This window comes from Acanthochromis polyacanthus, chromosome 1 (assembly GCF_021347895.1).
Source record: "Acanthochromis polyacanthus isolate Apoly-LR-REF ecotype Palm Island chromosome 1, KAUST_Apoly_ChrSc, whole genome shotgun sequence".
Taxonomy (NCBI): domain Eukaryota; kingdom Metazoa; phylum Chordata; class Actinopteri; family Pomacentridae; genus Acanthochromis; species Acanthochromis polyacanthus.
In genome coordinates this window covers 53,686,078-53,703,637 of record NC_067113.1, presented here as the reverse complement: position 1 = coordinate 53,703,637, position 17,560 = coordinate 53,686,078, and the positions used below count along the sequence as shown (strand labels likewise).

At 40.5% G+C, this 17,560-nt stretch overlaps 1 long non-coding RNA gene across 1 annotated transcript in view; it reads left to right on the top strand.

Annotated features, from left to right (window-relative positions):
* LOC127536717 (uncharacterized) overlaps window positions 1–17,560 on the top strand; it is a 66,843-nt gene that overhangs the window by 14,796 nt on the left and 34,487 nt on the right. Inside the window, exon 2 of the long non-coding RNA XR_007945837.1 lies at window positions 1,903–2,006. This is a non-coding gene — a long non-coding RNA (uncharacterized LOC127536717). The remainder of the gene's footprint in view (window positions 1–1,902; window positions 2,007–17,560) is intronic.

Genomic DNA, 17,560 nt, shown 5'->3' with positions numbered 1-17,560 from the left:
TCCAGGGGGCATGGAGCTTCCAGGATAGAATACATGGTAATTAAAGTTGTACCATTTGCAGCCCAGCAGTGCTAGTGAATGTGTAGAGGTGAGGGAGTTTGATCTCACTCCGATCAGCCACAACATTAAAACCGCTGAATTACACTGATCATCCCATTACAATGCAATGATCTGCCTGGAAACTTTGGGTTCAGGCATTCATATGGATGTTACTTTGACACATATCACCCACTGAGACATTGTTGCAGAACATGAACACACCATCCCATGCCAATAATGTGCCCATGGCACTGTAAAAACTCCTCTGAGGAACATGAGAAGGAGCCCATGGCATTGATCCCAGTCTGACTGAACAACCAGATTCGGACATAAAGATTAGCAGCAATAAATACCTTCATATCCTGAATAGCTTTGATTTCATACTGCTAAGTTTCAACCAGGCGTGAACTAACCGTGACGTCACCCGTTGGTTTCAACGCCGAGAAAATGAAGGTCCTTACACACCGGGAGCGATGCGAATAAACGATGCGAAATTGCGAAATATTCGGATGCGAGTTTTGACGCACCTGTCCATACATAGCACGATGCGTTTTTGCGACTTTCCGAAGGGGAAGAAGACATTGCCGTAATGTATTTCCACCTCTTCTTCTGTTTTCCACCTGCCTGGCCACTCCTCGTCATTTCTCCCTCCTCTCTCTTCTTTCTCACGTACGTGTCACTCAAATTCCTCCACATCTTCTTCACTTCTTCAACTATAAAGTATGAATAATAATAATAATATCTACCATATGCCACAGATACTAAAAGCAGAAAACACAACACTGGATGGATTATTTTCAGTTCTGATGAGATGCGTTGCGATGTCTTTCTGTCTTGATATCATGTACTGTAATGTGAGTCGGGGCCAGTACCGGGTAAGCACAACATTAAACTATAATCCATAAACTTAAGGTAACAACCGAGACCTAATTGATGACCGTGACATCAACGCAATTGACAGTGAAAAGTATGTTGTATGCCGGTGAATGGGACGTCGCAACAACACGCAATCTGATTGGTCAGAAGTGGTCACAAAGAAACTGCGAAACTTTAGAAAAATCGACCATGATCTGAAAAAATAAATGCCGCAAAATCGCTGAGCGAGAAAACGTTGCCGATGTGAACGCGTGTATTGACAGGATACAGGTTCGAAAAAAAATATTGACGTCCGAAAAAAACACACGTAAAAAACGCACTCGGTGTGTAAGAACCTTGAAGCCCGGATTTTGCTACTTCCTGGTCGCCGTTTTGGACTGGAGAGCAACTCGGGGCAGGATTGGCTGAAGACTCTCTTATCCCGCCCACGTTTTACCGCAGAGGCTTCTGTTGCTGTCTATCAAGTATAGCCACGCCCCCTTGCGCCACCAACTTTAACGATTTATTTAAAATTCAGTATTGATTTATTTTAAGATCGGCCACCTGATCTCTCATTTTGACCATGAAAACTAACGGGAAAAAAATCCTGAGCTGTAGAAAATCAGTCTATCAAATTTTATTTTTTCCAAAAATGAATTGGGGTCTATGGAGAAAAAGCTTTTTGGAGCCAACCCTAGCAGACGGCGTGATATTGCAAGTTTTTGACACTTCCAAGTGGGCTTCAATTTTGGACCCAGATGCTACGTCCACTTTATATACAGTCTATGGTTTCAACTACAAAGCACATTACAATGGATTTTCACCCTATCTGAGATTTAATAATGTGACAGTTCATTGCGTAATCTCATTGTGTATGCAGTTACTGTGCCAGTAAGATCGTGTCTGTCAAATGAAAATGTAACATTAAAGCAAACATAGCATTTACATGCTGAATAGGTCAGCTATATGTATTATCATATGCATAGTTCCCTTCTGTTCTCTTTCTAGATATTAGCTGGAATACAGCCATTTCTCCTCAGTGGACACATTGAGATGACCGGTTAACTTGCCACCAGTTCTCCATCAGCCCTTCTCCTTTACTGCACATTAAGGTACAGTAAAGCCTTGTTACTCATTCATCTCAGTCGCCATATCTCCATTTTTTTTTTTTTTTTGCATAGAATAAATGTATGCATTCAGGTGACACTACAAAACTCCCACAGCTGTGATTTTTTTATTTTTTATTTTTAACATATCAGAGGCTCTGGATTCACATCAAAGATTGCCACTGTGCGCGACAGTGGGAGCTCCACCGCCATGGTGAGCGTATCTGCTCCCAATGCATTATTCAAGACTCACTCCTATACATATTCACCAATCCGGAGTCAATTGAGCTGCAAGCCTGTACAATTGCAGAGATGTTCCCAGTCAACCAAATGAAAGAAATACAGGCAATCGGAGACAAGCTGCTGAGAACAGTCAAACAGTGATAAAATTTGATGAGAATTTCTTGCGTGAAATGCTATTCAGAAGAAGCTAGAACTTTCTGTGTGTGTGGCTTTTCTTGAACTACTGGCCATGAAATATTTTTACTTTCCAAAACTGTTAAAGTTTTCCTCATAAAGTCAGAAACTGCTTTAATAATTTGTCCTTGAAGGCATTCATCTCCTGTACTTATTTTCTTTCTCTGAGGGACACTAGCTGCTGTGGTACAATCCAAGGGACAGTATTATGCAGACGAACAGGCGTGACATATTCCAGAAGTAAATGAATTGTTTGTTAGGATCTCTTTTTTCACGACAGATGAGGTTGCAGTGTTGTATATTCAACCTTACAACATTCAGAAGATCCACTGACTGTGGTTTTGTTCCCACTTTGCACCCAAGATTGCACTTCAAGTTGTTGTGTATATGTCCTCCACTTCCCAGCATGAATCAATATACTTTGAGTCAAATGTCAGCATTGGTTAGAGAGAATACAGCGGGCAGAGGAGACAAAAATACAGAGGAGGCACATTGATTCATTATATAAGGTGGTTTTTGACATTATACAGTGCATCTCTGGTCAAAAGTGTAAGTCTTTGAAAGGGCATTCCGATTCATTTACCGGTGTGACAGAAAAACTTTGTGGCATTTTGCTTTGTATTTCATAGATCATATATCACATCCATCAACTCATTTCAAAGAAGCTCTTTTGAACTTATATCTCTCAGACTTAACAGACACTGGTCTCCAGGTTATTGATTGCTTAGTATTCAGCAGACTTCATTAGAGCACTACATTCATGGCAGCATGCTTTGTTTGATCAGTCATTAGCAACTAATCATTAATGTGTCTGAACATTTCCCTTTTATCTTTTGGGCAGATTTATCTTGGGAGGCACTCGGTAAGTTAAGCGTGGCCAGATTGGAGAATACATTTAAGCTTTTTGTGATCAAAACGTATTATCTTGTATGCTGGTGCCTCTACTGAGGCATTCTTGCAGTATAGATCTCGAGCACGTTGAGATAGAAGAAGTCAATGAAAAGGTGTGTGAATCAAAGATTATTTAGTTACGAGTGGAAGAGACAGAAGCTCTTTGTGTCTCTTATCAGCAGAGGATTAAATCTTTCTCCAAATGGTTCTTTGGAGCTAGGCAATTGATTTGTATCACAACCATATTCTTTCTCGCACACAGCATATTGCGGATCAGTTATGCATGGTTTCCGCTCCATATGTGTTGAATGTTCTTCTGAATTAATCAGTTTACGTATGTATGAGGTGAAGCAGACAGAGTGAAAGACGTGGGCCTAATTAATTGGATCTTAGTTATGGTTGACTTTGACACTGTAACTCTGAGCAATACTGATGTGATGTTTTACATCTAGTAGGATCATTCATACATTACTGTATGTTGACTACATTGACCCCAGACTAATTGGCTTATGTCTCAAACCAGCGCTGTGTTGTTTTTGAAAACATCAAATATTTTAATGAATTTTCTCTTGAGTTATTTCTGTCATCTCAAAACTCTCTCTGTCCTCTGCATTCCTTCTTCATTTCTTGTGGCTCCTCGCCTGCTTTCATCATCCTCCTTTCTCCTGTCTCCAGGTACTTTCCCCATTCACTCCTCTGGTTTCTTCATGGCATCCTTCTCCATTTTTAGAAAAGCACACGAGGTCTAAGTGAGCAAAAGCTGCAGCCAGAGACTCTGTGATTGATAAATCCCTCCTTGCCAGTGACAGGGGGCTCCTCAGCTCCAATCACAGTACAAATTGGCTAAAATGCCTGCTGGTGTTTATGCACAGCCACAGTTCGAATGGCTGCTCTCTGGTCCGATAACAACCGCACAGATTCAGAAGGTATGAATGAATTGGCTACAAATTCAACATTCAGAATCTCTATTAAGGAATACATAACCATAAATGCACGGTTAACTTAGGCTCGAATGCTGATGAATGTGTAATCATACCGCAATATGCTAGACGCAGAATCATTAATGAGGCCACAGCTACACAAAGAACCCACGCTTTTCATCCTGAGTGAGCCTCTACAAGAACAATTGCTACACATCCATAAACTGGCATGTTAACAGAAAGCCCTCAGCTCTGCCACACAATGATAGACTTTATGGGGAAATTTAATAAGCCCCTCTCCATGTATTGGCCACAAGCCTTATCGCTGCCAATAGAAAAATATCCATTTGGCCTCTGACGTCTTCAGAATTATGAGCCCTCACTATTTATGAGCCCATGCCTATTTTTTTTTTTACCCCACATCCTGTACTGTCACCCGTCCAGCTCACATCCTGACTCACTGCATCTGTTTGCCTCCTATTTTTTTTCCTTTCTTTCTTCCTTTTCCCCTCCCTTATGCTGCAAGGGCCAAACATAAGCATTACCCATTCAGCCATTTAAGAAGAGGGCCACAAAACAGAATGCCTCTGATCCGGATCTGCTTTAGAGAAGAGGTTAATAATATCGTTGTGAGTAGTCACTCGCTACAGGACCTGGCAGGGCCTTCTCTACTGATCAGTGTTGTAGGAGGGCGGGTTTGGGGTGGGGTGAAGTGAAAGGGAAAATGCATTTACATACTCGTGTGCCAAGAGCTGATATTTAATTACCAGCCTGCCAAGATGGTGGGATCAGTTTGCGTGTTGTTCCATTTCTGATCATTGCCATCTCAGGAGACCGCTGCCTTCAGGAAGGGCCAAGGACATTGGCAACAGAATACACAGAATACCCACAGCAGGCATGAGTTATTGGTGTGCACATGTGTATGTGCCCAACTCAGGGATTTTGTTGCAGTTATATAATTATGAATCATAGCAGACCCAAGCTTTCAGTTCCTTTCCATTATGTGAACATGGTCTTTATTTCCCTCCTCATATGTGTCACTACCGATTTTGTCCCTCAGTCCTATAAAAGTGATGTAAAAAGTCTCTGCTTTCTGAATACAATTTCTCAGGCTCTATGTCATTGTCAGTTCATCAAATCAAGTCTCATTGTTTATATGTGACAGCAGCAGGTTTGAGCTGTTGCCTTCAGGGCGGAGTCTCTTTGGATTAAAATATACACACTCATACGCACACGCTCCCGCTCGGCTCCTGTGCTTGTGCAATGACGCACAGAGCAAAGTGCCAGGAATAGAACAGTTCAGTCGCATCCTTCCGCAGTCCTTCAAGGATTAATGGGCTCAATTGGGCAAAAACGTATTACATGTTAGTTAGCTCACTCAGCTCTTGTACGCATGGTAATAGTATTCTGCACAGGGTCACAAAACAAACAAACAAACAGTGAAGCAGTCATCATTAAAACAAGTTGATAAAGCTCTGAAAAACATCATGAAGTGTAAAATGATTTAGTGCTAATGTCTCCCTCTGTACTTTACTGTGACTCGAAGCTATTTCTGTCTGAGAGATTTCTGACATGTTGTAGGCATGTGTTTTGTTTTTTAAAAATACCTCCTTACAGATTTCCTTTCTCTTTCTATAAATCGCTGTGAAAACACATCCCGATTTCAGACCTCTAAATTGCTGCCGAATAGCTAAACATTAAGCAGTAAAAGGCTATGGCTCTGTTTAAAATCTATTCAACTTTAACTTCAGCCAATCATTCAGTAGGGACAACTGAGGATAAAACTGTCCGCGTAGCTCCTCATCTCACTCCAGTTATGAGGAATAGCGACCAGCTACAAAAATGCTCGAAAGTGTGGAGAAGATTGATGAAGCTATTCAGGTTATTGTAGTTTTACCTACATAGATTTTTAAAAAAAAATACTAAATCAGCACACATTTTAAAGTGCTGTTACAAATGTAGTGTAGTCAAAAGAAGCTTTATGCGGAAATAATGATTTCCAAAGATTGAGGCTGCAACTCAAAAGTAATTTCAGTCAAAATAGCGAAAAATGTCCTTCTGTACTTCTCTGAGTCTAAAGACAACACTGAATATGTTATTATGTCTTTAGATTAAGAATAACAAATATTCATATTTGCTAAAACAGGTAAGTGAATGCGTATTTCCTTGAAATATAACAACTCAAAGTTGTTGCCAACTGGCTGATGGACGGATGGACACATGGGAAATCTTGTAGATCTTTCTATTAATTAATTACTTGATTAATCTCAAGTTATTTCAGCTTCAGTCTGCATCTTTTCCTCACTTCCCCACTGTTTCTGGCAAATCAGAGTCCGGATACATCTACAGTCTACTGCCGTCTCATTAGTTCTGAAAATCATTGTTGAACTTCCCATAAAAGTGTCACAAGAAGCCACAGGCATGTCGTAGTAAGGTACAATTAATTTTAGGCAGGATCTCAGACAATTTATGTAGCACAGCAGGCCAAGGTCTCTAATCATTTAATAATTTCCCTGAAACATGACAAGATGTAAGAGTCGAGTTGTCAGGTCAGAAGGGTCAGCCGGGTGAGAGGGAGACGAGCTGGCTTCGACATCTGAGCCTCATTATACCAAGGGGTGTGTCGGGATGTTAGCATCTCCCCAAAGTCAGAAAGTGAGAAATTCAATTTAAGTCATTTTAGTTTAGCAATTAAATGGAGATGTAAGCAGAATTTGATGTAATTTGACGGATTAGTTAAAATTCAATCCAGAACCGTAAGTATGACATTCAGGACTTCACAAGTTCATGAGGTTTGAGATGAAAATGCAACACGGCTGGGAAATTGTCCACGTTGCACCACATTTCTTATGATCAAAGTGGAATATCTGTCATTAGTGTAGTGAGTAGAATCTGCTGAGCGTTCATCCTCATTTTCTACGACATCCTTTTTTTTATATATGTATATTTTGTAACTGTAATCTTGCACCTTTTGCTGAAAATATATCTAAGGTGCAAAAGAAACCTGCTTCTAATTATGCGCTAGAATAATCAGAAGTTACAAAGCTGCTGTTTGCTGCATTTTATGTCCCTACTTCACCACCTACTTCTGTCTGTTTTTGTTTTTTAAACTAGGCTGAGCTGAGTGAATTGAACTGCACACCACACCACACCTGTACTCTTCACAGTGTAGCGAAATGTTTTTCACACTTGGTACAAACAGCTAAAAATTACAGGTTTGTGGAATGTGAAGCTGACTTTGCGCCACCTCTGTGGATGAAACTGTAGAAGGTCGTTTGCTAAATCAAACTACATGAAAGCACACATCAAAGAAAGACATAAAATGTCTACATGTTTTTTGGAGATATTTCTACTCCGGAAGCTACTGTGAATAGCTCTGGAACATTTGAAAAAGACCTTGTAGGGGGTAATTTAACACTAAATCACAGTGGGGGAGAGAACTACTGCTGTCCTGCTGTCAGTGAGGTTAGGCTTTCAAAAGAGCGGCAGTTTTTGGGGGAAACCAGTTAGATTTCTGTCCAATTTGATTCCAACTTGCCTGATGTCATGATGACGTAGGCAGCGATAACAGGCCTCAGGGCAAACAGACTCTCCACTGTTCTAACAGCGAATTGGTTTAGATGTAAGCTCAGCAGTATGATGTTCGACGAACTTTTTTTTTTTTTTTTTTCAGTTTTACAGTTTATTTGCCTGATTTGAAAACATTTGTTAACAAAAGAGAATGCATGTTTTCTGGTTGATGGTGACGTTTATCAGTCACACAAGCTTCAAATACAGAGTACTGACCATAAACTTCAAACTTCTGGTAAGGTATTTGAGGATTTTTAAAATAACTGCAGAGATCTTTTAGCCCTGACAGTCTAAATATCTGCCAATCAACAATTAAAGCTGCTTATTTTGACTATATTTGACTTTATATTAACATCTACAATTTATTTATGTAGTTTGAGACACACAGATTTGTTCAACTGATTTATATTCAGCTGCAAACTGATGTGATTTTCATGAGAATTCATGTAAAATAAAGGCTGAACCATTGACCGTGTAGACTTTAATAGGCTTCTCTGTCATAATTGAAACTATCGGAGAGTACGTAGAAACTCTAATAACGCTTTAATAAATTGGGAAGGGCCTTGAAAGAAACTCTAACATGCTCCAAAGGATGTCTACAGTTATCCTGATGGGATTCCTTTGCACTTTACACATGGTAATTGCGATTACATTTCCTTTAATGTATAATAATGGATACTTGTTTGTCTCTCCAATATCATGGCAGGAGAAATAGTCATTATTGGAAACTTCAGTCTTAAGCTATTGGCATTGATTTCAGCCTTTAAAACTCACATGGCGAGAGTGCTACTTGTTATTGATTTTGCATTGGGCATTAGATCACCTCTGTCTTTATGACACCGTAATCATTTTACATTTTTTTGACTGTACGCAGCCATGCATTGTACTGTTGGTCCGTCTCCTGCATATATGCCATTTGCAGTCATGGGCTGTTTCTGTTATTTCTTCTATGTAAACGTGAGTAGGCAGATCTGATGGGGCCAGACAGAGCTGGCAGCGAGCCCGTGTGTCTTAGTTAAAGGGCAGTGTGTGCATAATGCTGGCGCGGCGGAGTATCAGGGTCTATAATCTCTACTGGAGCAGTGTCATCATGGTGGGGTCAGAGTCCTCTCTTCCCGGCACGGAGGGAGAAGGAGAGTGGAGTGGAGCTGACAGTCTGGACACCGTAGGCCATGCTCAGTGGAGCTGCAGGCCAGCTAAGCACAAGGACAAACGACATATTGCAGCACACATTAGCATTTTTAGCCTGGCATAGCATTTAGTGTTGGAGTTAGGAAATGATGCAAATTCACCGTATGCATGATCGGTGCAGCAGATTTAGCATATTGGCTTTGTGTGTGTGTCAGGTTTTCTCTGAGGCCACCCTCAGCACATTAACAGGCACTTTTCAAAGTATCGAAAAGAATCAGGGAATTTCTGCCATCTGCAAAGTCTTAGGTGGGTCTATTGTGAAGGTTAAACCATTCTGCTGCTTAGCGTAGCACTGAATAGGCCACCGTTACACAGCTTACACTAGCAGCTTACTCCAGCACTTACCTCAGCGCTACCAAGAAAGCGTTATGGAAATAGAACTGCAACAACTGCAGATGTTGAGAAACCGGTCCCCGGTTGCCATATTTGTGTTTTCTCCTCTTTAGATGATTACCCCAATAAGCTGCTGGTGCATATCGTGAGGAAGGGCGAAATGTGCACACAGGGGCAGCCTTCAGCAGACACTGCCTGCTCATGTACTCTGAAAAACTCCCCTTTCTGCAAGTCGACAATTTGAACCATTGCTCGAGCTGCTTGTTTTTATTCTCACTCTTACTCATCTCTCTCCTCCTTGAGAGAGCTTGCTTCTTAAAATATTCATCCCCCTTTTTTTCCCCTCTTACTTCTCAACTAACTTTTTGTCAAGAGAACAATTTTTAGAGCCTTTTTTCCCTCTGTCTTTACATCTCTCTGCCTCTCTTCTGTGTGGACTGTTTTGTTTGCCCCTCCAGACTTCAGCTTTCTGTTGTTGTTATCTGGGTCAGTTTGCGAGAGGAGTTTCTTCTCAGCTTTTTCTTTATTTATTTTTACTCCCCACCAAAACAAAAAAATAAATAAATAAAAAAAGGGAAGGGGGGGCTACATCTATTCTTAGTGCTACACCAGTAACAGGGGTTGTCCTCCTTTCATTGTTCTAGGTGACATGAATATTGCAAACAGGAGGACTTACTGTGTGGGAAATGAATTAGTGCTATTTTTCCACATGAAAAGGGCCTGTCAGTCTCTGTTACACATGTGCACCTGATTTTCTCGCGCTCCTATTCTCTCTCTCGCTCTCCCTTTCCCTTTTTCTTCAACCTCAGCATTACAAATTGAATGATGAATGTTTTATTATATTATTTCCCTGTTCCCATAGTTGCCAGGAGGTATACGCAGGAGGCATTTCGACAGTGCCTTTGTGACATTCCCCCAGGGTTCCGCAGAGGATTGAAGCATTGCAGAGGAGATTAGCGCTTGCATGTTTTGTATTATTCCTCTAAACCATGGAAGGTGAATGTGGAAGGTCACCATTGTATACTGTACAATATAAAGTATGCCTGCTATTGTCAAGGATTAAGGCCTGTCCAATGGTATTGTAATGGCTGCCATAGAATAACACCGTAGGAGTAGTTTGTGATGTCTTCAACATAGAGACCATAGCTATACGGTTACTACGCAACAGACTACGTTGCTAGCCATGCTGCTTTTCATAAACTGCAGTGCTTCATTAATGTGTTCGTATTGTAAAGTTAAGACTTTATGGCATTTCAATCAAGGGAATTGAGAAACTGATTTAAAACTGGTTTTATCATCATGCCTTGAAATAATGTAAAACCTATGCAGATTTCTGGGATTCCCTTAATGAAAGGTCAAACTTCAAGGTCAAACCATTTTAGATTAATGCCCCTCTATTACAGTGTTTTACCTGAACTGCAGCTGATCACACTCTCAGCCAGCACCTCTGCACGGCGCCCAAACCTTGGGTGACGCTGTCCGATTGATTGTGCTTATCTGCAATCCTTTTTTTTTTTTTTTTTTTTACCCCAACACCTCCTCCCTTATTGCCTGATTGCTTTGCCTCACTTGATAGGCTCTGCGTACCGTCAATATTTTAGTCAGAGATTAATTTCACCACCAAATCTCTGCACTGGAAAGCTCTCAGCAATCAGATAACATTTCTAAAGCCATGTCTGACCCTGAACGTGGAGGATGAAGGGAAGACAGTAAGGTCGGGAGGTTTTTGGATTGGGATGGAGGGTGGTTACAGCTCACCTCACACTTCTTTGCCCTAATGGGATCCTCTGGTTTGGCAGATTGACTAGCTCATCCATGTTAACTCATTGTCATTTCCACCCTGCCCAACTCTAGCGTTCCTGTCAACCAGATGCCCGACTGCCCTCCCCCAGCGGTGCCTGTTTCACTTCCGCTTCATACCTATAAGCATAGTGTTGACTTCTCTCATTTTCAGGGAGCATACGGACAACATCACGTTAATCCGTCGCTAAGACTGCACGGTCAATCATATTAAATCCTAATACTTTCAAGGTGACCCTGGGCTTGGATTCGCTGGGCATATGGTCCCGTTTTAAGCCGTAAAACTGCAGGGCGGGGCACACTTTTATCTTTTCATTGCATTTAAATCAACATTATTTATGAACTTAGAGCTGAAGATCATTGTGAGCTTTATTTTTCCCCCCTCTCTGTCTCTCTTTCTGAAATGGACTGCTAATTGTGAAAGCCTAGTCCGGAGTTCTACTCCCTATGATTTTGCCCTTTACATGCCTTTGGTTAATTGTTTTTCCTAAATTAAGCGGCGCTTGGATTAACTCAAAAATCACACAGCAGAGTTGGTTGATGAAACAACAAAACAACACACCCCTCCAGCCACCATTACCTTCAATTAGTTTGCGTTGAAATTTAGATTTTCCTCAATTAGGGCTTTATTTGTCAACCTGGAGCAGAATAAATGGGATTTCAAAGAGACCTCTCATGGCAAGGGAGTGCATATCCAAACAGGCAAGCTAAATGCGTCCCATTACTGCTGCTTGGCTCATTTGTTAGAGCTGCAAAGTGTCGTTGGCTCACTTGACCCAACAAAAATACTATATAGCAGTGCTCGGAAATATTGATTACAGAGGCACCTATACATCACCTAGTATCATTATTGACGTTTTCGTTCAAGGAGAATGGTTCATATCTGTGGACAGTAAGACCCAGAGTGTGGTCTTTATCCCGCTGTGGCGTGGATGATTGAGATGTTTTTCTGTACACGCTGCAGCCGAAGCCCTGGGTGCTTCTGTTGGCCACGACTTGCATGATACGGTGCACAATTCACTGTACCACTGCTTTATTTATTGATTTCCAAACATGATTCATGCTCATTCAGCCTTACATAATCGAAGCACTTAACAATTCGGTCTTTCAGATCAGAAAATTAGCTCTCCTACCAAGGTCTTGCAAGCAGCAAAACAACAATATTGGTATTGCTGCTCAAAAGATTGTTGTTCAAGGACATGTAGCATAAGTCGCAGTTCTTTCACTGGAGTGTTCCTTCACTTCTGCAAACATGCAAGCAGGTAACATGGATGTAGTCAGTACATGCAAACTACACATACAGCTGTCACCTGTGCACTTAATGAATTTATGTAGCCAATAAGGAGTTAATTTAACTATTTTTATTTCATATAAACTATACATGTCCACGGGAGAGACACAAACGATAAAGTATTACTGGATTTTGTTTGTCTATGTTGTGTGTCAGGCAGCTCTGCAGTCACACTGCGACATCTCCGACAACAACAACAGCAACACATATGCAATGCAGGGAATCAATAATCAGCTGAACTCATCAGAATGCTGTCCCACTTTTAAATCAATTGATGGCCTACAAAAGGCCATCACAGACAGCCTCCACTGTATAACAATTCCCTCCCCAACTTTCAGTAGACTGTCTAATCAATCAGATTCCTGCAGATGGAAGCGATGACCATTGAGATGGTGACATTTGTTCGTCCCAACAAACCACATTAGAGTAAGTGAGGTGAGAGGCTCAAAAATACATTATTCCACACTATTGATGTCCAGCTGACAACAAGGCCAGAGGTCACAATTTCACACCATCAGGCCTCATACAGGTCTGTCTGCGGAGTATTGATCTATTTTCAAGTGCTGCTGCTTGTTAAATGTGAATACCTGCCGATGACAGCTGGGAACACTTGTATCCTTTAATAGTGTAATTTTCACTGTGTTGCCACAGAAGATAATAGAGTGGACTTGACATAGTTGGATAAATAATGAGCTTCATTTCTAGTCAAACTGTACTGCACTAACCACTACTATATTTACTCAGAAGTATAATATCCTGTCTATTTGATTTTCCCAACCCTCTTATTCTGAATGTCCATCAAATATTACCCAACTTATTTACCTGATAAAATCTGGACTCAGTGAGCCATTCGCTCCTCACCATCTATTACTTAAAAGTAATTGAAAATAAGTAAGATTTCCCAATTTGATCACAGAATGAAATTGAGATTTCTCCCGATTTAGGTACTTTATATTTGATAATAGAAATTTGCCTTTACCGTCTTCGCAAATTAAAGCAAAAAATAAATCTGTGATAAAAAGCTGTGATAATCTACCAAGAAGGGTGATAGAAAACAGATGGTAAAATTGAGTAGACCTACTGTTTTAAAACAGGTAAATATAACAGCAACTAACAGTGAAACAAAGATGTTTTTAGCTATTTATAAACAGTAGAAAAGTACAATTTCAGTGCCACACGATACAAATGAACAAATACTTTTTTGAAAAATCTAGATTTGGATATTATCTACTGTGTTGGTTTGTTTTAAAAAAAAACAGTCAGCATTTATATTTCTGTGAATTGCTTTACCATTTTTCAGTTCCTAATATACATAAATTGTTTTTCAAATTATAGCAAATATTTGTCAAAAAAAAATGTGTTTTTGGCTGATTTAAATATAGTCAGATATTGTGAGATTTTTTTGGTCAAACGTTCTACAAGAACAGTTTTCCATTTACTAAGATACTAAAATACAGATTTTGGATGAGGGCATTTTTGACAGTTTTGACTTGTTTTGTACAATTAACTAGTAAATTTTTAAAAATCCTTCGATTTTACCAATTATTGTCTCTAATACATTATAAAAAGAGTAATACTGTAATATTAAACAATTACAGCAGACTAGTAAATTGTTCAAGAAATTACAGATAAAAACTGTATTTTTTGCAGTGTATGCTATGTGTCAAAATGCCTAGATCTGCACCTGTGGTCCTATAGGTCTTTGGAAATGATCTCAAGCATTCCAGAGAAATGAATCAGAGGTGAACTGAAGTTCTCTCTGAGGGATCCTCATGAGACCTTTTAATCATGCACACACACACAGAGACTAATAGAATAATCTACACCAGCAAGTAGATGAATGATTGGCCTTCACATCTCCCCATCAGGCTTTAACAACCGCACATAACTCAAAAAATCTCTCACACACTGCCTAAATAGCTGATATGCATGCCCATGATGCATTAGACAACCATTAATGATCACTGACCCAGCCTCACGGTGATTTAGACTACTGAAAGAGCGATGACTCGTCACACTGGGATATGATTGATTAACTTGTTGAATTTAGATCATTGTTAAGCACTTTCTATACACACACACATTATGTTGATGTATTTAAATACTTCCTAATTGACTTTCAGAAATGTGTTGCAGCTCCAGCACAGGCACGAGACTTAAGGGATTGTTTTTTAAATGCTCCAAGGATTTATCATCTGTGTGTGATCAGCTGTTTATTATTAATAATTCAGAGTGTAGTTTGTACCTATTTATAATCCCAGGTTTTAGTCAAAATTGCCCACACTCAAGTGACTTGAATGGATCACACTGAAAAGCCAATAATGCCCTGTGGTTGTGGCAAACGACAGCAATAGAAAACAGAAAGCTTTAGAATCACAGAGTTGGCAGGGAACCCACTACCACTGTGGCTGTGCTGCCGCTGCTCCCTTCTCACTCTGAAACGCCCAAGATTGATGTGTTCATTTAACATTAGCCTCCAGCACCACAAAGAGGATAAGCACCTGGGCTCTAAAAATACCTCCTTTTCAGATCATCCGAGGAAGAGAAAATCAGATGAGTGAAATTACGTTCCAAATGGAACCCCATTCATATTGCGCTGTCCTCCTTGCCAGCGATCCACTGCGTTCACAGTAACGCCTCGCTTGCCTCTGAAATATTGATATTCATATGGAAATGCTACCCTTTATTAACATAATAACATAAACAAATTGGGGATTTGATTTGGGTCCAAGGAAAGAGGCAGTGGGGCACTTTTGGCAAGCTTACCAGTCGACAGCTGTGCGTCTCAGCCCAGTGTGATGTGAGCTTATAGCCGCTTCACTTGAGCTTTTGCAGCTGTATTTTTGTGTCTAAGAAAATACATATGTGCGTTTGTGTGTAGTTTCTTGTGGGGGGTTAGTGGAGTGTGATTATGTATCCATACACTTGTTGTCATAGTAACTGTGCCAGGCAGGGCTTACTCTATTTTTTTTTTTTTTTTGCTTTTATGGTCTAAGAAAAACAGCCTCTGGGAATCAAAAGCCGACAATTAACTGAGCTGCGTCAGCCATTTAAGGTTTTTTAGAATTGCATGTTAATGAAAATAGTATCACAGGGGTAAAAAAAAGGCTACTGTTCAAGACTATCCCTTTTTTCTTGAGGATTTACATTTGTGCAGATAATCCCTCCCTAATACCAGTTTACATTTAGATTTAAAATGTGTGTATGTGTGTGAATATGGCACATACAGTAGTATCACTGCAATTCAACAAGCGATCAAGTGGCTACTGTTTGGCTCAATAACCCTTGATTCCACTCACTCCACTAGAGATAAGGTAGCTGGTAAAGGTCACGCACTTAAAATAGATTCTTCCTAGTATGGGCAAATAGCGGCACAACATAAAAAAGAGGGGGGAATGGTATAACAAGTGCAGTGTCACTCCTTGAAACAGGGCGTTTTTTATCTTTTTATGGTGATATTATTCAGCAGCTGTGTCCCCTCTCATCACTCAGTGCTTCTGTCCATGTAAGTGAGATGGAAAGAATGGGGATGTGGTCAGTCAGTCATGTCTAAGAAGACCTTGGAGGACCAGAGAGCTTTGCCGCCGGGGCTTGACAGCACAAAGCTGATAGATTGCTTCACCCAGCAGACAAGCTCTGGCAAAAAAAAGAAAAAAGAAAAAAAAAGTAAGACACCATGACCACACCTGGGATATTAAATCACACTGGAATATCATTAGGTTGATTCCTCTTGAGGTTGGGTGCTAATAGGTCTGTTTTACCCTGAAATAACTTGCAAGGGAGATAGATCACATCAGGGTAAAATCAGAGTGAATTGCAAAAGCGTGCCGTGTGGATTTCTGAGAGGGGGAAAAAATGATGAGACGTAATCACAGAGAAGATTCCAGGAGAGACCGTACTGTATGTAGAGGAAGCAGCTCCATGACTGTTTATATCAGTAACATGATAAATGTGCAGTCCCACTGATACTGGAAATAAATTAGAATGAAAAGGTGAGGTTTCAGTTCTGTGTTTTTCATTAACTAGTGTTGATTGTATACTGTATCTGAGTCTATAGCAGGGACGGCTGGTATAAATGGGCTAACAGGGCTAAGCCCTCCCAGGCCAACACAAAAAAGATCTGAAAATAATTTTTTAAACAACTTACAACAGATTGTTTTAAGTTTAGATAAAAAACAAAGGTAGCAACAGCACCAATCAATCAAAAGAAAAACAGAATATCTCTAAATGGGCGTGATTGACAGGTGTCATGTCACGCCTCCGTGATTTACTGATCATTTGGGCTAACTTCAAGCAGCCCACAGGCCTTGACTTTGACCAAAAGCAGCGAGTTGACGCAGCGGTGCTGCTATTTGTGCCAGACTTGGGAAGGAGGGAGAAAAGGTTAAGCTCAGGCGGGCGTTAGCATGAACGAGGTGGATTATTTGCTTTCATGTCCATTTTCCTCAATGTCTTTGGAGGAGAAGCTGGAAGTTAAGAGACTGGGATCACATCGGCCGTCGATGTGAGCTTCTTTTCAAATAAGGTAGGCCCATGTTGACCTGTTAAAGGACTGTGACACCTTGTTTTTGCCGAGGTCATCTGTTGTACTGAAGGCGTGTTTTGCACTACATGTCGCCAAACAGTTGTAATAAGACAGTTGCAGCAGGCTATCTGTGGGCAGTCGTTGCAGTTGGAACACGTTTTGTAGTGGTGTGTGTGTGTGTGAGTGAGTGAGTGAGTGAGTGAGTGAGTGAGTGAGTGAGTGAGTGAGTGAGTGAGTGAGTGAGTGAGTGAGTGAGTGTGTGAGTGAGTGAGTGTTGATGTAGAGCACTAAAAAAGTATAGTGCACCTGTAATTGATGTAACTGTGTGTATCATAGGTGATGTTGCTTTTGCAGCTGTGTTAACCATTTAATTGGTATTATGCATTTGTTAGCCCACCCAACAAATTTCACCACCAGCCGCCACTGGTCTATAGTGATCTCTTCTTGCTTGTTCACGTATTTGCACAGGGGAGTTCAGTTTTATAGCTCTTAGGACAAATTGCAGCAGCAGAACCTCTCATTTGATAAACTACAACTATAGAATGTCTCGTGTTTATTGAGTGAAAGCAAAATTACTGAAGCAGATAATTGTTTGAGTCATTAAATAACCTTCTGTTAATTA